Source organism: Monodelphis domestica, chromosome X, assembly GCF_027887165.1.
Source record: "Monodelphis domestica isolate mMonDom1 chromosome X, mMonDom1.pri, whole genome shotgun sequence".
NCBI classification, from domain to species: Eukaryota; Metazoa; Chordata; class Mammalia; order Didelphimorphia; family Didelphidae; genus Monodelphis; species Monodelphis domestica.
In genome coordinates this window covers 32,464,583-32,486,792 of record NC_077235.1, presented here as the reverse complement: position 1 = coordinate 32,486,792, position 22,210 = coordinate 32,464,583, and the positions used below count along the sequence as shown (strand labels likewise).

General features: G+C 37.8%; 1 long non-coding RNA gene across 1 annotated transcript; it reads left to right on the top strand.

Annotated features, from left to right (window-relative positions):
* Nucleotides 1-951: 951 nt before the first annotated feature.
* On the top strand, nucleotides 952-2,510 carry LOC107650334 (uncharacterized). The gene is made up of 2 exons (XR_008914344.1): nucleotides 952-1,223; nucleotides 1,890-2,510. It is a non-coding gene; the product is annotated as an uncharacterized LOC107650334 (long non-coding RNA).
* Nucleotides 2,511-22,210: the final 19,700 nt, after the last annotated feature.

Here is a 22,210-nt window from a genome sequence, read left to right as displayed (position 1 = left end):
TTAATTTCTTCCTCCTGTTGTAATTCGATCACCATAAACTCCATTCTGACTTGAGTGTTTCATTTAGGATTTTACAAATAAAATCCTTGGCGACCAGTAATTATTATATTCAGTCTAAACCCCTAAATTTAACCTTAACAAGTCCAAGCCTAAATCTCTTCTATACTATAAGAGAACCCTAAGCCCAAATCCTTCAACTCTACTCCTAAATTGGTTTCTCTTCATCCAGAGATCTCTCTCCAATCCATCCTCCATAAAATTGCCAATATTATATTCCTAAAGCACAGTTGTGATCACCTCACTCTTTCTTGTTCAAGAAGCTCCAGTGGTTCCCTACTGCCTGGAGAATAAAATGCAAACTACTCTATCCAGCATTTAAAGCCCTTTCCAAACTGACTCTAAACTTCTCTTTCCAGATAATTTGCCCATTCCTTCCCCCTCAGGTATTCATATCAGTCAAACAATTAGCTTTTACTAAGCATCTACTATGTGACACAAGTATAAGCATATGGATAGAAAGACTGAAAACAATACCAACTCCATAAGAGTTTATATTCTAGCCAAAGTGGCCTCCAGACTGTTGTTCCTTTGGATATTGTTAGATTATAAATTGAGTTTTTAAAAAGAATGTGATATATTTGAAAACTTGAATATTTAATGGAGTACAACATCAGTCACACAAACATGGTTTCAGAAAACGAGTGGGAACCCAGGAATATGTTTTGTTTAAAACAAATAATCATAAGTTTATTATAATAATAGTGAGTTTTCATTGGGAAATGTTTGACTATACTCATAAAAAGTATGAAAATGTATAGGATGGTTTAAATATGCAACTTTTTATTTATATTTATTATTTAATTATTAATATTTAGTAATATTATTAATACAATCTATAATACAATAATTAAATGTTTATATTGATAGTATGAGTCAACTACGGATATATGTGGTTAATTTATAACTAAAAGATAAATGAAATTTAACTGTTAGGGAAATATGAGAAAGATAAAAGCATACTTTACCTTATGGTTAGTGAAATTTTGCTATTTGAGGTAAAAAATCTTGGGACTGTAATTTACTATTGTTTTGTTTTAATTACAAGGATGTCTGAATTTTCATAAAACCAGTAGTAGAAAATGGAATGTTTTACAATCTGGGAAATGTTACTGCTGGATGGCTGTGCCTGGGAAGTTAGGAGGGTGATCTTGGTTTGGCCGAAGGTAGGAGCCTCTTGATTCAGTTTCACCATTGTAATATTTCTTTTCTAATCAGGAAATGTTCCTACTTGCTTAATCCTGAGCCTTGCTTTTGATAGCCTGTGCCTACATGATTGAGAGTCAGATATGATTCATGCTTGGAATCAGACAAAGCTAAGGGAGTTTTCATTTCCTCTGTTAAGACATTGTTATAACTCTGTCCCTTCTTTTCCTTTCATAGAGGATTCCTATAATCAAAGTAGGTGAGGAGTAGAAGGTTTCTAAGTACAATATTGAATCTTAATTAATGATTGATACTGGAACATATCTGATTTACTGTAATAGGATGGTAGTATGAAAAATCATACAATTTTAATCTACATTTCTGGTAAAATTATAATGGAGGGATGATATCTTCCTAAAAGGGACTAAGACAAGGATGTACAACTTTTCTAATTAAATGGAAGAGTACATTCTGAGAAAGCAGCAAGATTAGACTATTCAAATAATTATACATATGCATATGATTGGCTTCCAAATGTGTCTAGCAAGGAAATTCAAGCTCTGATTATGTTTTAGTAATAAGTTTTCAAAACTGGATTAAGGATTTTACATATACAATTGTCTTGATTACTGCAAAGAAAGTGAAATTATTGTATAAAATTTTGTTCCTGGCCGATTTGAATCTAGGAACCTCTACAAGTGATTTGGAACCAGTGAAGCAGAGCCTTCTGAGCTGTTCCTGAGGATGAATCCTGCTCCAGAATGTTCAACAGAAGGGATCAGATGACTGAGACATCTGGGATGCAAAACATATTGACTAAATGGATCTTGGGAGATGATATTAGGATAGAAGAACCTCTGATGACCTCTGACAAAGGTGTAATTACTCACGTTTATAAGGAATTAAATCAATTGTGCAAAAAACACCCAAGCCATTCCCTAACTGATAAAAGGGCAAGGGACATGAATAGGCAATTTTAAGATAAAGAAATCAAAACTATCAATAAACACAAAAAAGTGCCATAAATCTCTCATAACTAGAGAAATACAAATCAAAACCACTCTGAGGTATCACTTCACATCTAGCATGTTGGCTAATATGACAGCAAAGGAAAGCAATGAATGTTGGCAGGGATGTGGCAAAATTGGGACATTAATGCATTGCTGGTGGAATTGTGAACTGATCCAACCATTCTGGAAAGCAATTTGGAATTATGCCAAAAGGGCTTTGAAAGACTACTTGCCATTTGATCCCTGCTAGGTTTGTACGCTAAAAAGATCATAAGAATAAAGACTTGTACAAAAATATTAACAGCCTCCGTCTTCATGGTGGCAAAAAATTGGAAAATGAGGGGATGCCCTTCTATTGGAGAATGGTTGAACAAATTGTGGTATCTGTTGGTGATGGAATACTATTGGGTAAAAGAAATAATGAACTGGAGGAATTCCATGTGAAATGGAATGACCTCCAGGAATGGATGCAGAGTGAAAGGAGCAGAACCAGGAGAACAATGTACACAGAGACGGATATACTGTGGCACAATTGAACATAATGAACTTCTCTACTAGCAGCAATGCAATGATCTAGGACAATTCTTTTTTTTTTCTTCAAGATAATGAATAGGATTTTTATTTATTTATTTAGTCAATTTAGAACATTATTCCTTGGTTACAAGAATCATATTCTTTCCCTCCCTTCCCTCCCCCCCACCCTTCCCATAGCCGATGCAAAATCCCGCTGGGTATTACATGCGTCCATGATCAAAACCCATTTCCATGTTGTTGGTGTTTGAATTAGGATGTTTATTTAGAGTCTCCATCCCCAATCATATCCCCTCCACCCATGTAATCATGTAGTTGTTTTTCTTCTGTGTTTCTACTCCCACATTTTTTCCTTTGAATGTGGATAGTGTTTTCTTTCTCGTAGATCCCTCCACATTGTTCAGGATCACTGCATTGACACTAATGGAGAAGTCCATTACATTCGATTGTGCCACAGTGTATCAGTCTCTGTGTACAATGTTTTCCTGGTTCTGCTCCTTACCCTCTGCATCACTTCTTGGAGGTCATTCCAGTTTCCATAGAATTCCTCCAGTTTATTATTCCTTTGAGCACAATAGTATTCCACCACCAACATATACCACAATTTGTTTAGCCATTCCCCAATTGAAGGGCATCCCCTCATTTTCCAATTTTTTGCCACCACAAAGAGCGCAGCTATGAATATTCTTTTTTTATTTAAATTAATTTATTTAGTCAATTTATAACATTATATCTTCGTTACAATAATAATTTTTTCCCTCCCTCCCCTACCCCTACCCTTATTGTAGATGACGTGCAATTTCACTGGGTATTACACATGTCCTTGATAACCCATTTCCATGTTGTTATTGTTTGCATTAAGATGTTCATTTAGAGTCTACATCCCCAACCATATCCCCTCAACCCATGTATTCAAGCAGTTGTTTTTCTTCAGTGTTCCTGCTCCCACAGTTCCTCCTCTGAGTGTGGATAGTGTTTTTTCTCGAAGATCCCTCCAAGTTGTTCAGGATCACTGCATTGCCAATAATGGCAATTATTGTTTAATGTTACCACAGTGTAATATTTTAATTGTACCACAGTGTATCAGTTTCTGTGTACAATGATCTCCTGGTTCTGCTCCTTTCACTCTGCATCAATTCCTGGAGGTCATTCCAGTTCACTTGGAATTCCTCCAGTTAATTATTCCTTTGAGCAAATAGTATTCCATCACCAATAGATACCACAATTTGTTCAGCCATTCCCAATTGAAGGGCATCCCCTGATTTTCCAGTTTTTTTTGCCACAACAAAGAGTGCAGCTATGAATATTCTTGTACAAGTCTTTTTCCTTATTATCTCTTTGGAGTACAAACCCAGCAGTGCTATGACTGGATCAAAGGGCAGACAGTCTTTTATTGCCCTTTGGGCACAGTTCCAAACTGCCCTCCACAATAGTTGGATCAATTCACAACTCCACCAGCAACAAAAAATGCATTAATGTCCTGACTTTGCCACATCCCCTCCAGCATTCATTACTTTCCTTTGCTGTTATATTAGGCAATCTGCTAGGTGTGAGGTGATACCTCAGAGTTAATTTGATTTGCATTTCTCTGATTATAAGAGATTTAGAACACTTTTTCATGTGCTTATTAATAGTTTTGATTTCTTTAACTGAAAATTGCCTATTCAGGTCCCTTGCCCATTTATCAATTGGAGAATGGCTTGATTTTTTTGTACAATTGATTTAGCGCTTTATAAATTTGAGTAATTAGACCTTTGTCAGAGGTTTTTGTAATGAAGATTGTTTCTCAATTTGTTGCTTCCCTTCTAATTTTGGATGCATTAGTTTTGTTTGTACAAAAACTTTTTAATTTGATGTAATCAAAATTATTGATTTTACATTTTGTGATTTTTTTTAGCTCTTGCTTGATTTTAAAGTCTTTCCTTTCCCAAAGATCTGAGAAGTATACGATTCTGTGTTCGCCTAATTTACTTATAGTTTCCTTCTTTATATTCAGGTCATTCACCCATTCTGAGTTTATGTTAGTGTAGGATGTGAGATGTTGATCCAAACCTAATCTGTCCCATTCTGTCTTCCAATTTTCCCAGCAGTTTTTATCAAATAGTAGATTTTGGTCCCCAAAACTGCGATCTTTGGGTTTATCATAGACTGTCTTACCGAGGTAATTTACCCTAAGTCTATTCCACTGATCCTCCTTTCTGTCTCTTAGCCAGTACCAAATTGTTTTGATGACCACTGCTTTATAGTATAGTTTGAGATCTGGGACAGCAAGGCCTCCTTTCTTTGCATTTTTTTTTTCATTATTTCCCTGGATATCCTTGATCTTTTGTTCTTCCAAATGAACTTTGTTATAGTTTTTTTCCAATTCAGTAAAAAAGTTTTTTGGTAGTTCAATGTGTATGGCACTAAATAAGTAAATTAATTTTGTTTGGATTATCATTTTTATTATGTTAGCTTGTCCTACCCATGAGCAATCAATGTTTCTCCAATTGTTTAGATCTAGTTTTAATTGTGTGGAGAGTGTTTTGTAGTTGTGTTTATATAGTTCCTCTGTTTGTCTCGGGAGATTCCTAAGTATTTTATTTTGTCTAGGATTTTAAATGGAATTTCTCTTTCTAATTCTTGCTGCTGAGATGTGTTGGAGATATATAGAAATGCTGATGACTTATGTAGGTTTATTTTGTGCATTGCAAGTTTGCTTAAGTTATTGATTATTGATCTAGGACAATTCTGAGGGACTTATAAGAAAGAATGTTATCCACATTCAGAGAAAGAACTGTGGGGGTAGAAACTCAAAAGAAAAGTAACTGCTTCATCATATGGTTCAAATGGGGATATGATTGTGGATATAGACTCTAAATGATCACTCTATTACAAATATTAATAATATGGAAATAGGTCTTCATCAATGATACATATAAAACCCAGTGGAATGACTCATTAACTACAGGAGGGGCAAGGGAGAGGGGAGGGAAATCACGTAACCATGGGGAAATAGTCTAAATTAACTAATTTAACTAATTAATAAAAAAACAAGGAAACTTGATGGTAGCTAATATTGATGACCATTATTCTGTTGGCTACCTTGGTGTCGCCCTTCTCAAAGTTAGTCCTTTGTAAGCCCTCTAAGGAGTTTGATCTGTAACATAACTATTAGGTAACTGGTTAAGAATATATGGAAAAGCCTGATTGATGTGGCGTATAGATAAGTGATCCATGGGGGAGTGGGCACCCTGCCTCCCAAATAAAAAGGGGGAAAATTGTGAGAAAATTGAGATTTGGACAGCAAGCGGTTAATTGTGGGAATTGAGTGAACCACACTGACTCCATCTTGTGACTTGATTCTGCAGCTAGCTCATTTTCTTTTCTTTTCAATCATGGGCCCAGTCCAGATTCTGTCTTGTGATGAAGGTTTATTCAGTTATGTAACTGGGAAAAACCTTACTGCATCATTTGAACTCAGCCCCGTGTGGCTGGGAAAGTGGACCACATATACCTTCTGTTTAGACCCTGCACCAAGAACCTAGGTTATAGTAACCAGAAACAGATCCTCAGACTGAGAGACTCTGGGCAAGTTCCTTAACCATTGAGTGCCCTTCACTTAGTGCCTCTTCTCAGTAGTGAGGACCTCGTGGTATCCTGCCCAGGCCAGCTATTTAGTGATGAAATTGCTGGTAGCATAGAAGTTAAAGGGCTCACGAGGAGGATTGGGGGTAGAGGAGGCACATCCTCAGGAAAACAGGCAAAGGCCAAACCAGTTCCAGGGATGCATCAAAGGATGGGTGACATGGGCATACCCTTGGGCACCCGGGTTGGGCACAAATTGGGACACCAGAGGCACTTGTGCTTCCTTTCAAACAGGACCAACTGGCACGGTCTCTTTGTGAGTACAAAAAGGGAAATCAAGGACCTCTAAGTAAGTAGATGGATTGCTCTTCCAGAGAAGCAGAGCACTGCTGTCTACATGTCAGCAAGGAGAGATATATCCTATCTCTCACCTTTCTAAAAACAGAATAAAAGCCTGCTTCTTCCAGAGCTAGCCCCACCCTGGGTTTACCCAAACATTCTCATGATCCTGTTTCTCCTATCTGATCAGTCTCCCCCTTCCTCCCTCCATACTTTCCCGATCCTCTATGGAAGGCCTGCTCCTGGCCTCTCTCTCGCTCACCTGGCCCAGCTGATCCCCGGCTCCAGAAACTCTGGCCTCCAACCCAGATCAAAGATCGCCCCAGGCTGCTGGTAGCAGACCCAATTTCTTCAGGATCAAAAACCAGCTGGGAAAAATGGGGGTGTTCTTTCTTTAGGCTACAATTAGCCTCCATGTGGCAGGGGGCAGGGGACAGGGGACCACAGTGGGGGAGAAAGAAGAGACTTTTCCAAACAGGAAGTTGACTACAAGCATGGGGTATTTCAAAGTATATCTTTTGAGTGCATTGATTCTGTTATTTATATCACCTGAGATTCGGGGGTAAAATTCAACTCTGTGCAACTCTTTAGCCAAATTTGAGATTCCTAAAACCCACTCTCACTATGGGAGAGCAGCTCAGTGGCTGAGTGGATTGAGAGCCAGGCCTGGAGACGGGAGGCCCTGAGTTCTAATCTGGCCTCAGACACTTCCTAGTTGTTTGGCCCTGGGCAGGTCACTTGACCCCCATCGCCTACCCCTTAACAATCTTCTGCCTTCTTACAATAGGCATCTGAATGGATAAGAAACCCAAGGAACTTTAAAGAGACTGGAGGTTATATTTTTAAGTCATTTCAGTCTCCAATGTTTTATAAAAATCTCTGTATTTTATTGCATTTTACTGATTGTTTCTTTTAAGATTTAATTTTGTTGGTTTTAAGTTCATATATTAATGTATTCAATACTATTCTGTTACACGGAATCATTTTAATGTACTGGGTTTTAACTACTGTTATATTCTGTTGCTTTTCCCCTATAACTATACTGAACAAATATTATTGAATAAGCTCATATATCAAAACAACATTTTTTTCTGTTTTGAATTTGTAAATTGTCACAAAGAGGATAGATGGACTTCATCAGAACTGGTTACAATTGTATAAAAACCTTTGGAAAACTTAATGCACTAAATATCGCAAATTGATTTTAAGGGGTATTTTAGAAATGATTTTTAGAAAATTTTTAACAATCTCTGGTCATTTTGCCTTCCCCTAACAGGAGGTAAGGTCCATTTTAGTAGCTGAAGTGAAATACAATTTTAATTACCACCTCCCACATTTATAACAACGTGAATGGATGGGACATCACAGTATCATACCAAGGAGCTGGGGAGTTAATCCCAGGGCATATAGTACCCCTGGAGCACTCCCAAAAGAGGAGCATCTCTCATTTATAACTCTTCAGCTCACTTTACCCAACATCAATAGTACAGAGGTTTGGGTCTTTTTCTAGACTCCTCTGCCACATTTTTTTACATGATATCTGGATTTCTTGATGATGTTCTAGACCCAAATAAGTTTTACTTTGTTTAAATATGTTTACCAAGATTGAAAGATTTGCTATGTCTGTAAAAACTTGTGACAAGTATCCATTTTCTTTAAATGTCATACAGCAGGCTCATTTAAAAAATGATAGTGTATTTTTTGCTATTGTAATTAATTGGGCTATTGAGAATTTTGGGGATATTGATAACTACATATTTGTACTACCGTTCTTTATTAAAAAAAATGTTACCTTGTAAAATTCATTTGCTTGTACTCACAGTGGATCATGGCCAGATATGAAGAGGAAATGGATCTCATTTTTGGTGAGAAGCCTTGTATTCTATATTTTCTTAGCTGACACAGTGTGTCAATGATTATAAGCTATATTTTTGAATTTTGAAACTTTTATTATTATATCTTTCCTGCATGTGCAATATACTATTTCAGTTTTTTATTTTTTCTCTCCTTTTTATATTTGAAGCACATGTCATCAGTATTAAGATTTTTTTTAACTTTTTTGATTTAGCAGTAATATAAGTTTAAAATATATTTGCTTTAATGTCAATGCATGCCCCAAAAGCTTGAGAATATAAAAATTATGCCACTAATTATTAAAAAAAATTATGGGACTTTGCTCAATGATTCTGTCTGATTCCAGGACAAGATATACAAAAGAGCCATTGCACAGGGCCAAAGAAACCAATCCAAGAAGGACTGATGTACTTCTAAGCCAATACAAAGGACTTGAACCTAGTGTGAAGACTCAAGGTTGCGATGCTTAGCATATGTTAAGACATAGGCCTTCCTTGTATCCACACTCTGAAAATACTTACAGACGAGTATCTCAAACTTGGCTCCTACCTGGCTCCTATAATCTAGTCCCTTTTCTGTCTTTTCTAGTGTGGCAACTTTCTGTAGTCCTGGCTACTGACTGGGTAAATGCTTAATTGCTTATATCATTTTAACTGGGCCCTGATTTAAGGACCTGCTATAGATTTATTTTTCTTGTACTTAGAATTTTTACACATAAGACTTTGATAGTCTATATTTCATCCAGAAATTATCTTTTTTATTTGGATTTTTCAAATGTCTTTTTAATTTCTCTTGCCAATTGATTCATATACCTCATAACTCAGCCATGCATCCCTAAATGATCTCTGTGTTTTTCAATCACCCTCTTCGGGGGGGAATGTAAAAATATTATTATTTTAAATTGCAAAGTTTAAATTCCTTTTGAGAAGAATTTTAGGTTAAGAAACATGATACCTCTCCAAATACAGAAATTTAAATGTTTGGAGAAGACACCATGAATATGCCTCCAGACCACAAGCTGCAGGAGAAGATCAAGAATGAACTCTGGATGTGGTTGACTGAACATTTATTTGTATGTATACTTTCATGCCAAAGGGGACTTCCCCCTAACTGGTTTTTTGTCAGTGCATCTAGCAATTATTGGTTTTGTTCTTTTTTCCTCTTATCCTCAAATTATTGTAATCTTTAAGTTGATTATGTTTTCATGATCCTTTTGGGGAAATTGGTTTCCCAATAGCGATCAAAGGGAGGGGATTGTAAAAAATGAAGATTTGAACCCCAGACTTCAATCCCCAGAAGTCCTTGGTACTTCCCAGAATTCCCTATAATCTCACCTGAGTCCCCACCTGGGTGAAAACACAAATTGTATTTAAACTGGCTGTAATGCCTACTTTGTCTCTCTCTTCCTCAACTTGAAACATTGCAACATGTAGAAATTAGGCTGTGAATGGGCTAATCAGCCCTAGGCACGTGGTTTATTATTTTATATCCTTGATTTCTAGTAATCTTTAATAAACCTCATAAAATTATAATACTTTTATTACAAGAGACTAAATTAACTGTTACAATTTGCTTTTCTTTCTTTTCTTAAAAAATGTGGGTAAGGAGGTGAAAGGGAAGAAAAAAGGCCCCCACTTGTTTGTAAAAAAAAAATAACTTTTTAATAACCTGAAATTATAATTGTAATTCACCAACAATTTCATTTAATTTTTATGATTTTTAAAAAATTTCCACAGGAAATACATTTCTTTGTAAAATTGTTTATTTGTTCAAGGTACATTGCTAACTTTTGTAAGAGGAAAAAGGGGCTAATTATAAAAAGGTTGGGCTGGATTATTTTAAAATAGGGTTGCCAGGAATTTAATTAATTCCAAAGATATTTATTTACAAAATATAGAAAGAGTGAAATTAGAAATTCAGAGAGAAAAATAGGGTAAGATATCTAGCTTAAGCACTAAGTATTTTGCTCTGACTCCTGGCTCAAAAACAGGTAGGGGAGTTTAGTCCTTAACCAGGGGCCTTGGCCCTTGTAGCAGAGGACCTGGGGATACAGGGAGCCTCTCTCAAGAGGATAGGTTTCTCCTGAGGCTAGTCTCTTCAAAAAATCCATGAAAGAAGTCAGCCTTTTTTTCATTCACCAGTCAGTCCAGAGGGAGAGATTTTTTTTTTAACCCTGACCTGTCTTGGAGCCAATACTGTGTATTGACTCTAAGGCAGAAGAGTGGTAAGGGCTAGACAATGGGGGTTAAATGACTTGCCCAGGGTCACACAGCTAGGAAGTATCTGAGGCCAGATTTGAACCCAGGACCTCCCAACTCTAGGCCTGGATCTCAATACACTGAGCCACCCAGCTGCCTCCCAGAGGGAAAGATTTAAGAACAGTCTGACCAAAGTACAGGTCTCAGGTCCAGTCAGCAGATTCTTCTCCAGCCTCCAATTCAAACTCAGAACTCCAGAAGTTGAAGTCCCCTCTGAAGATCTCAGATGAAGATCTCAGACTAATATCTCATGAATCTCAGATGGCTCTCCCTCCACAAGAAATTGTAACTCCCTTTTAAAGACACTTTCCTTTGCGGCACTTTCTGTGCCTTTCTCCAATTTTTATGTCTACCAATTACTGTTGAAGCTTTGCTTTAGGACTGCCCAGGGGCAGTTTGATTCTGATTCATCACCCACTATTGCACACATGGGTCAGAGACCTTCCCCACTCAAGTGTGAATGAGGTGTTTACACTTTCGGTGATTAAATCGAAAAATGGGCAGGGGAGTTAATTTCATTTTCACAAACAGGGGAGAGATTTAATTTAATCTTCACACCTTTTAAGACATACAAATGAGAGCAGCTGTGCCTGTAAGAGCCAGACCACTGAGATAGCCTTTATGCCATGTCAAACTACTGGACAACATGATGTATAGAAGTGCTAGCTGGAGTCAGGAAGGCTCGAGTTTAGATTATGGCTCAGAAAATTACCAGCTCTGTGAGACTCTTTTTTCCAGTCTTTTAATCTCTATGCCTCAGTTTCCAAATCTGTAAAATGAAAAATAAAAACACCTACCTCTGAGGGCTCTAGATAGTTGTAAAGTGCTTTACAAACATCAAAGCACTATCTAAAAGTTGCTATTACTATTAGTTGCCATCATTAACAAATGAAACCAAGGACAGGTTAAGGGGAAGGCTAGGAGGCAGAAAATGGAGCACAATGGCATGCTTACCCACTGAGAGGACATTCTCGTAAGTCTCCAGCATCACCTGCCTGTACAGTCTCTTCTGAGTGGAGTCCATTAGTTCCCATTCCTCCTTCCAGAGGTATATTGCCACAGCCTCAAACTTCACAGGACCCTGAAACAAAAGGTTGTCTACTTAATGAGTGTTGCAGGATGACAGGAAGAGTTGATTCTTACCTCAAAGACTGGAGAAGTGCTACAAGCTCAGTAGTGACTGTGAAGGTTCAGAATGCAATAGAATTGAGAGTAGAGAATTTGGGAAACCTGTTTAGGTGGCCTCTCAGACAGGTCTCATAACTCAAATACAGAGTTTTATCAGATTTATAGAAATATGAGTCATTCCCCACTGAGAAATGGTCATATAACATTTGTGAATGAAGAAATCAAAACCATACATGGGCATAAGAAAAAAATGCTCTAAATCATTATGGATTAGGGAAATGTAAATAAAAACAATTCTACGATAACAGTTGATACCCATCAGATTGGCTGAAATGATAAAAGTGCAAAATGATCAATGTTGGAGAGAATGTGGAAAAAATAGTGACACTAATACCATGTTGGTAGAACTGTGACTTGATTTAACCATTCTGGAGAGCAATTTGGAATTCTGCCCAGAGAATTATAAAACTATGTTTACTCTTAGACCCAGCAATACCACCAACAAGAATGTTTCCTAAGGGGATTAGGTAAAAAGGCAGTGAACCTATATATTACAAAATATTTAGAGCGTCTCTCTTTGTGGTGGTAAAGAACTCAAAACTGAGGGGATGTCCATCAGTTGGGTCATGGCTAAACAAGATGTGGCATCTAATGATTATGATGGAATATTACTGCATAGCAAGAAATGATAATCAGGTTAATTTTTTACATTTAAGTTTTTAATTTTTCATTATTTTCTCAATTGCATGTAATAACCATTTTCAGCCTATGTTTTTCTTAATTATAAGATTCAAATTGTCTCCCTCACTTCCATTCCCTCCTACCTCCCAGAGATGGTAAGCAATTTCATCTGGGTTATACATGTCTTATCATGCAAAACATACTTCCATATTGGTCACTGTTATAAGTGAATACTGGTATAAAAACCAAACCCATAAATAAAATAAAAAATAGCATGAATCCAACAGTTCTTTCTCTGGAGGTGGATAGCATTCTTTGTCCTAAGACCTTCACAATTGTCTTGGATCATTGTATTGCTAATAGTAGCTTAGTTTTTCATATTTGATCATCATATAATATTGTTGTTACTGTGTACAATGTTCTCCTGGTACTGCTGATTTCACTTTGTAAATAGTTCATGTAGGTCTTTCCAGCTTGTTCTGAAATCATCTTGCTTATAATTTCTTAAAGCACAATAGTATTCCATCACCATCATATGCCACAATTTGTTCAGCCATTCCTCAACTGATGGGCATCCCCTCAATTTCCAATCCTTTGCCACCACAAAAAAAAGCTAGAAATGTTTTTGTATAAATAGGTCCATCCTTCCCACTTTTTTCATCTCTCTGGGATACAGACCCAGTAGTCATATTCCTGGATCAAAGGGTATGCACAGTTTTCTAGCCCTATGGGTATAGTTTCAAATTGCTCTCCAGAATGGCGGAATTAATTCACAACTCCACCAACAATGGATTAGTATCCCAATTTTGCCACATGCCTTCCCACATTTATCATTTTTTTTTACTGTCATATTGGACAATCTGATAGATGTGTGGTGGTACCTCAGAGTTGTTCTAATTTGCATTTCTTTAATCCACAGTGACTTAGAATATTTTTTCATAAGATTATTGATGGCTTTAATTTCTTCATCTGAAAACTGCTTGTTTATATCCTTTGATCATTTGTTAATTTGGGAATAATTTGTATTCCTATAAATTTGATTCTATATATTTGAGAAATTAGACCTTTCTTAGAGAAATTTGCTGTAAAAATTCCCCCCCCCCTCAGTTTGTGATTTCCCTTCTAATCTTGGTTGCATTAGTTTTGTTTGTACAAAACCTTTTAATTTAAAATAATCAAAATTATTCATTTTACATCTCGTAAGGTTCCCATATCTCTTGTTTGGTCATAAGTTCTTCTCTTCCCCATAGATCTGACAGATCAACTATTCTTTATGTTATCACCCTTTATGTCTAAATCACACACTCACTTTGACCTCATCTTGATATAGGTTGTGCGATATTGCTCTATATCTAGTTTCTGCCAAAATGTTTTCACAATGAGTTTTTATCCCAGAAGATCAGAGAGGTTAGTTTTTTTTTTAATTTGGAAAGACATACATGCAATTATGAAGAGAAAAAAGAGTGGAACCAAGAGAAAAATACATACAGATACAGAACTAGCATTTATGCTTCCAAAGAAAAACCTGATAGACATAATTTATATGCATATTCTTATAAATCAGTGGAATTGACAGCATACTAAGAAGCTAGTCCTGTCAGTTACAAGCCTCAGGAGGTAACCTCAGGCAAACCAATGATCTCCTCATACCCATCTCTCTATTACAAAATGGGAATATTTTTTCAAATTTCAAATTTTCAAATTTCAAATAATTGCTCTGAAAATGAGAAAAGGCAGATTTTAAAACTAAGGCATTTTTCATATTATTAGGTAAACGCTTGGGAGAAAGCAAACAGACTGGAGGGAAGAAGCCAGGATTCCAGGACACAGAGCAGTAATTCTTAGGGAAAGGGATGTGACCACATTTAATCAACAGAGATGAGGATCTTCCTCAGGAAGGACAAAGTCAACTCTAACTCACCTGAGACCTGACCCTCAGGTCTGCAGCTGCCATCAGTTCTTCTTCCTTGTTTCCTCTGAGAGAGGAGTAGAGAAGTAACCTTAGCAAGAAATGCCAAGAGAAGAGTAAGCCATGAGAGAGTTCATCCTCCAGCTTGCCCAGCTGGATCTCCCCTTTCTCAGTCATAGATGATTCAGGAGGAACCTGCCCACAGCTCCTCCCCACAAGCCAATTAGGTACAGAGGTGAGAAGGTGGAAATTGTGGGACTTTGGGGTTAATCAAGCTTGACTGGGTTAATTCTCTCCATGTGTTTTGAGTCTAGAATATCCCCTTCTGACCACTCAAACACCTATTTTATTTAGGGATACCAAACTTGAGGTTGCCAGTAACATCTCTTCCCAAATTTCTTCAACAAAAATGGACATCCCTAAAAAATGACTGAGACAACAGAGCTCCAGAGGTTCAACTTCAGTTTTCTTAGTTATTATTATTATTATTATTATTATTATTATTATTATTTTTGCTTGAAAATTTCTCTTAATTGCACATGGGCAGAGGGGAATGTGGAAATGAGTTCTGTTTTTACTCTACTCTAACCTGTGGCTCCAAAAAAGGATTTCCTTTGCATCAGCTATGCCCCCAACATGTCTCTTTTGTTCTAAGGCAGAAACTCAGAAGCCTGGGTTGTTCTTATGCTCCAGAATACACAGATGTCAATCACGAAAGCTCTATGTTCTATAGACAGAATAAGTAATAGCTGTTCCAAATTTGAAATTTTAGCATTCAAATCAGAAGAGTTAATATCTAGAATAAGATGTATCTCATTACTGGTATCATTAAAAACATTAACTGCCATTGATAGACAATATTTTCCCCATTCACCATTCCAAAAACTGTAAAGGCAAACACTAAAATGTAATGTCATGATGGCTCCTGATGGAGATTTTGATACCCAGATCATAAGTCCTGGAGTCTCAGCTTTGGAGGGATCAATAGTCAGAATGATTTCAGTCATTAGTGGCTACCATTGAAATCGCAAACATTTATGGTCATTACAGAGAAACCTGCATCTGAGAAGTACAGTAGAAAGACAACATGGACAAAACCCAGAACAAACCAGAACTTCAGTTCTCAAACTTCTATGAGAAACTTTTTCCTACAAATCTTACAACCAATATCACAGAAACCCTCAAGTTATAGCATTTCATGCTAAGAGGAACTTTCCTCCATTTTAATTGCTCCCAAGCAGCTCCCCAGACTTTGCTTAAACACATTGGGGTTTACCAACCTCAGCTCCAACACTCCAGCTCAGCTTCCATTCAAAGCTTCAACCAACCATCCAAACAGATTCTTTCAGGCTGCTATTTGCATCTCTCCTCTGTATGACATCATTTACTCTCCTACTTCCCATAGGCCTAAGGGTAGGGAGAGACCCACAGATGCCTTGTTTCACTCACGTATGACCAAAGACACGTCCATCAAACCAAACACATACACACATATGAGTGCTCTTAAAATTAATTGTGATTGAGATTGAAATAAATTAATTAGGTGGTCACCAGGGATTTAATGTCTAAATCCCAAATGAATTACTAAAGTAAATGGAATTTATAGTAGTTTATTTACAATAGAGGGAAGATATTAAGGAATGAGGGGGGGGGGACTCTGGCTTCCTCTGAGCCCAGTAGAAATAGTAAGGCCCTAATCAGGGAAGAGTCTCAAGATGATGGGCCTTTCATGGAGGTTTACACCTCCAAGAAAAGACAGGGTCACTAAGTCAGCCTTTTTTCACTCATCAATGGTGACTGTCTAAATGGAAAGAAGTGTCTTCTGGTCGTTCCTCAAGTGTCTGTCTTCCAGTCTCTCCTCCTAGTCAGAGAGCTCTTCGATCTCCTCGAATTGAATATCAAGAGACTGATCCTCCAGTCCAACTCAGAGTCCGAGAGAATCTCTCCTTCCAACTCGAATCTCGAATTGAAATCTCTATCTTCTGGCCTCTGATCCTCTTTTTAAAGATCTTTTTTGATGCAGAAAAAGCCTTTGATAAAATGCAACATCTATTCCTATTGAAAACACTAGAAAGTATAGGAATAGAAGGGCCTTTCCTAAAAATAATAAACAGTATATATCTAAAACCATCAGCAAACATCATCTCCCATGAGGATAAACTAGAAGCCTTCCCAATAAGATCAGGAGTGAAATAAGGATGCCCATTATCACCTGTATTATTTAACATTGTACTAGAAACACTAGCAGTAGCAATTAGAGAAGAAAAAGAAATAGAAGGTATTAGAATTGGCAATGAGGCGACTAAGCTATCACTCTTTGCAGATGATATGATGGTTTACTTAAAGAATCCAGGAGAATCAACCAAAAAGCTAGTTGAAACAATCAACAATTTTAGCAAAGTTTCAGGATACAAAATAAACCCGTATAAGCCATCAGCATTCTATATATCTCCAACACATTTCAGCAGCAAGAATTAGAAAGAGAAATTCCATTTAAAATCACCCTAGACAAAATAAAATGCTTAGGAATCTAGCTCGCGAGACAAACACAGGAACTATAAGAATACAACTACAAAACACTCTCCATACAATTAAAACTAGATCTAAACAATTGGAAAAACATTGATTGCTCATGGTTGGGATGAGCTAACATAATAAAAATGACAATTCTACCCAAATTAATTTACTTATTTAGTGCCATACCCATTGAACTACCAAAAAACTTTTTTACTGAATTAGAAAAAAAAACATAACAAAGTTCATTTGGAAGAACAAAAGATCAAGGATATCCAGGGAAATCATGAAAAAAAATGCAAAGGAAGGAGGACTTGCAGTCCCAGATCTCAAACTATACTATAAAGCAGTGATTATCAAAACAATTTGGTACTGGCTAAGAGACAGAAAAGAGGATCAGTGGAATAGATTTGGGACAATTCACCTCAGCAAGACAGTCTATGACAAGCCTAAAGATTCCAGCCTTTGGGACAAAAATCCACTATTTGATAAAAACTGCTGGGAAAGTTGGAAGACAGTGTGGGAGAGATTAAGTTTGGATCAACATCTCACACCCTACACCAAGATTAACTCAGAATGGGTGAATGACCTGAATATAAAGAAGGAAAGTAAGCAAATTAGGCGAACACAGAATCGTATATTTCTCAGATCTTTGGGAAAGGAAAGACTTTAAAACCAAGCAAAAGCTAGAAAAAAAAAACACAAAATATAAAATCAATAATTTTGATTACATCAAATTAAAAAGTTTTTGTACAAACAAAACTAATGCATCTAAAATTAGAAGGGAAGCAACAAATTGGGAAACAATCTTCATTACAAAAACCTCTGACAAAGGTCTAATTACTTAAATTTATAAAGAGCTAAACTAGTTGTACAAAAAAATTAAGCCATTCTCCAATTGAAAAATGGGCAAGGGACATGAATAGGCAATTTTCAGTTAAAGAAATAAAAACTATTAATAAGCACATGAAAAAGTGTTCTAAATCTCTTATAATCAGAGAAATGCAAATCAAATTAACTCTGAGGTATCACCTCACACCTAGCAGATTGGCTAACATAACAGCAAAGGAAAGTAATGAATGCTGGAGGGGATGTGGCAAAGTGGGGACACTAATTCATTGCTGGTGGAGTTGTGAATTGATCCAACTATTGTGGAGGGCAGTTTGGAACTGTGCCCAAAGGGCAATAAAAGACTGTCTGCCCTTTGATCCAGCCATAGCACTGCTGGGTTTGTACCCCAAAGAGATAATAAGGAAAAAGACATGTACAAAAATATTCATAGCTGCGCTTTTTGTTGTGCCAAAAAAATTGGAAAATGAGGGGATGCCCTTCAATTGGGGAATGGTTGAACAAATTGTGGTATGTGTTGGTGATGGAATACTATTGTGCTCAACGGAATAATAATGTGGAGGAATTCCATGTGGACTGGAACAACCTCCAGGAATTGATGCAGAGTGAGATGAGCAGAACCAGGAAAACATTGTACACAGAGACTGATACACTGTGGTACAATCAAATGTAAGAGACTTCTCCATTAGTGTCAATGCAATGACTCTGAACAACTCAAAGGAACCTATGAGAAAAACCACTATCCACATCCAGAGGAAACCCTGCGGGAATAAAAACACTGAAGAAAAACAACTGCTTGAATACATGGGTTGAAGGGACATGGTTGTGGATGTAGACTCTAAATGAACATCCTAGTGTAAACAACAACATGGAAATAGGTTCTGATCAAGGACACAAGTAATACCCAATGAAATTGCTCATTGGCTGTGGGAAGAGTGGGTGGAGGTGAGGGAGGGAAATAATGTGATTATTGTAACCAAGGAATAATGTTCTAAATTGACTAAATAAACTTATTCAAATGGAAAAAAATAAAGATCTTTTTCCTTTGTGTCACCTCCCCTAAATTTCACATCTAACAATCACAGCAGACACTTTTCTCCAGGACTGCCCACTCTTTAGTTCACACCTTCTTTGGTTAGATTATACCTTTTTGGGTTACTTAACACCTTTTTTGGTTAGTTCACCTTTTGTAGTTAAAATGGGTAGATCTACTTAAAATACTGAGTTATCACCTTTTGGGGTTAAAATCTAAAAATAGATTGTGGATTACAATTCAATCTTCCCAATAAAGGAAGAGCTAAGTACCCTCTTTGTTACAATCAGGGGATAGCTAAATCCAATCTTCACAGTGTGGAGGTTGTAACTCCTGGCTGAACTGAACTCCAATTAGGCAAAAACTGCTTAGGGTTCAATTTAGGGAACTTTTGCCAATTTTCTCAACATCTCTAGACTAAACACTTCCTGGTCCACCTGGACCACAATTCGAGGCCATATCCAGCAGTAAGTCCTCTCCACAGGACTTGCTGGAGCAGGCACATCTCTGTGATGATCTGTAGTTCAAGGAATTCCTTAGTGGTTCAGTCTCCCAAACCCAAGAGTTTGTCATCCAATTTCACTAACCTAGCCACCCTGCCAAGTTGAGTCTGGACTGGAACTCAATGGGTTCCTGTGGGATCCACACATCTGGTAGTCATTCTAACATAGTGATGATGAACCTATGGCAGAGGTGCCAAAGATGGCATGCAGAGTGCTCTCTGTGGGCAGGTGTGCTACCTTCCCCCACAGAGTTTGTTACTAGAAAGGTAGGGGGACTTGGGTGGAGCTGCTCCCCTCCCCCTCTCCACCATGCCTGATGACATTTTTTCACTGTCACACCCTCTGCCACTCTGCCCAGCAGCCCAATGGGAATACACAGGGGGTAAGGTGGTTGACTCACAGGTGGCAGAGCTGGAGCGGAGTGGAGTACTTGGGCTACTCCCCTCCTCTCTTCACTCACTGAGGACATTCCTAACTTCACCCACCCCTCTGTCCAGTAGCCTAGTGGGAGCACTTTCTCCTTCCAGTGTGGTGTAAGGTGAGGGGCAGGATTTGCCCATCACTGGGTAAGGGGGAGGGGCATAACAGGTGGCTTCTGGATGGAGGGGCATGGCACTGGCCTGGGTGGGTAGGGTAGTGGTGGAGTCCAGGACTTTATCTCTAAAAGGTTTGCCATAACTGCTCTAGCTGATGGCTTAGGCAGCAACAACTTGGAATCTCTCTGGTGCCTCCAAAAATGTTAACTTGGGAAAAGCACAGAACCACCAAAGTAGTTTCCAAAAAATAAGTCTTTAATCAGGACAAGCAAGACAGACTTCTTATGGCTACCATACAGAGTCATATGCACTGATAACTTTGTTTTATGGATCCCTCAAATTTACCTTTGTCCCCTGGGAACTTTCCTTCAAGGAACTCCCAGACTGACCCTTCTCCTAGGCTGAATGATAAACTTTCTGTAGAATTAGTAGATATAATAAAATCTCAAGTACCCTTTTGTCTTAGAAGTTTCTCCCATTGCATCTAGACCTCTCCCAGGTAGCCCAGTTCCTGGCTGCAATCCTCCTTCCCTAGCCTCCATGTAAGCTAATCATTTATCCTTCCATTTCCTTTGTTCTCCAAAGTGTGTATAAGACCCCAAGTTCTTCAGTTTGATGGACATTTCCATTTTTTTCTGGTGCATTTTCCCAGAGACATTGTTCCCAGAGTCCCAGAGCTTGACTATGTATGGTGACCATCTGTCTCCCTTTTCCTGATTAAAGACTTATTCTTTGTAACTACTTTAGTGGTTCTGTGTTTTTCAAGATTGGCAGTACATACAACAATATCCCACTTCATGGAGCTAGGCTCTGAGACTCTAGGAACAATGTCTCCGGGAACATACACTAGGAATGGGAATCTCCATCATGGTAATTTCCTTTGAACAGAAGAGCTTGGAGTCATATATACTTGGTAAGTATAACCAGAGAAACAACCGAGTAGTTACATATGGCCCAAATATAATAAGAGAAACCAAGAAACCAAAAAGGGTACATAAAACTTGAGTATCTCTATCACTCCTATTTAGGGTGTTTAATGGGTGCCTGATGGCTTTATTATTCAGTCTGGGGGAAGGGTCAGTCTGGGAGTTCCTTAAAAGCAAATTCCCATGGGACAGGTAAAATTGGGATTTCGTAAGACAAGGTTGTCAGAAGATAAAGTTCTAGCCCAACACCTTTTTTGAAGAAAGGAGTGTGAAATGAAGGGTGAGAAGGGTTATCAGCTAATCAGAACTGTCCTGTAACCCTTCACAAAGGTGGAGCTATAATCTGGAATTTTGTTCTGTACATGTTAAGTTCAGAACACCTATGAGACCTCCAGCTAAAGTGCTGTGGGATTGGAGGTCAGAAGAGAGAGTAGGATTGGGGATATATGTGTGTGTGTGTATATGCACATATATACATATTTACATACATATATCTGTATATGTGAATTATCTACATAGAGATGATAATTGAATTCTTGAGAACAGATGGTTAGCACCTAGCAAAATTGTGTAAAAGGAAAATAGAGCCTTGAGAGATATTCATGGTTAAGCTTCTTTTTTGTATCTTCCTTTTCACGTTAAATAGGTAACAATCTTATTTTATGAAACCCCAAATTTACCTTTGTCTTATGGGAACTTGCCTTCAAGAAACTCTCAGACTGACCCTTGTCTCAGAGTGAACCAGAAGCCATCAAGCACCCAGAATAGGAGTGATAGGGACACTGAAGGCTTCTGTACCCCTTTAGCTTACTAACCCTGGAGCTAGAGGAGTTGCTCTTGGAATCAATGGAATAGCCCAATACATAATGAAGTAGCATCCCCAGGTATGCGGTTAGAAACAGAGCTATAGATCATGGTTTATTGGGGGGGGGTCATCTCCCATTCCAGGGAAATCTCCACCTTTCCAGAAAACCTTGGAAAATGGATCTGGCCAGATTCAGATGGAGGTATGGTTTTGGGTTTGACTCATCATAGGTGAACTTGGGGTCAGCAGAAAGGGAATAAGGAGCATGTGCAGGTTTGGGGGGATCCTTCTGGAATACCAGAGCCCTTAGCACCCATGGTCCCACCTGGAATCATTTGCCAATGTGGGAGATATTTCACTACCCTTCTACTATGGGAACATGGAGTGGGGGGATTCAGCACAGTAGATGACCACTATAGGTAATTAATAATGTCTAACAGTCTAGAAATAATGTAAAGAACAATATGAGTAATTAATAATGTAGAGCTGGCACAAAGCTGATGCCCAATGTAGAACATTATACATCCAGTACGGGTGATTGATGATACAGAAAGGATAACTGAT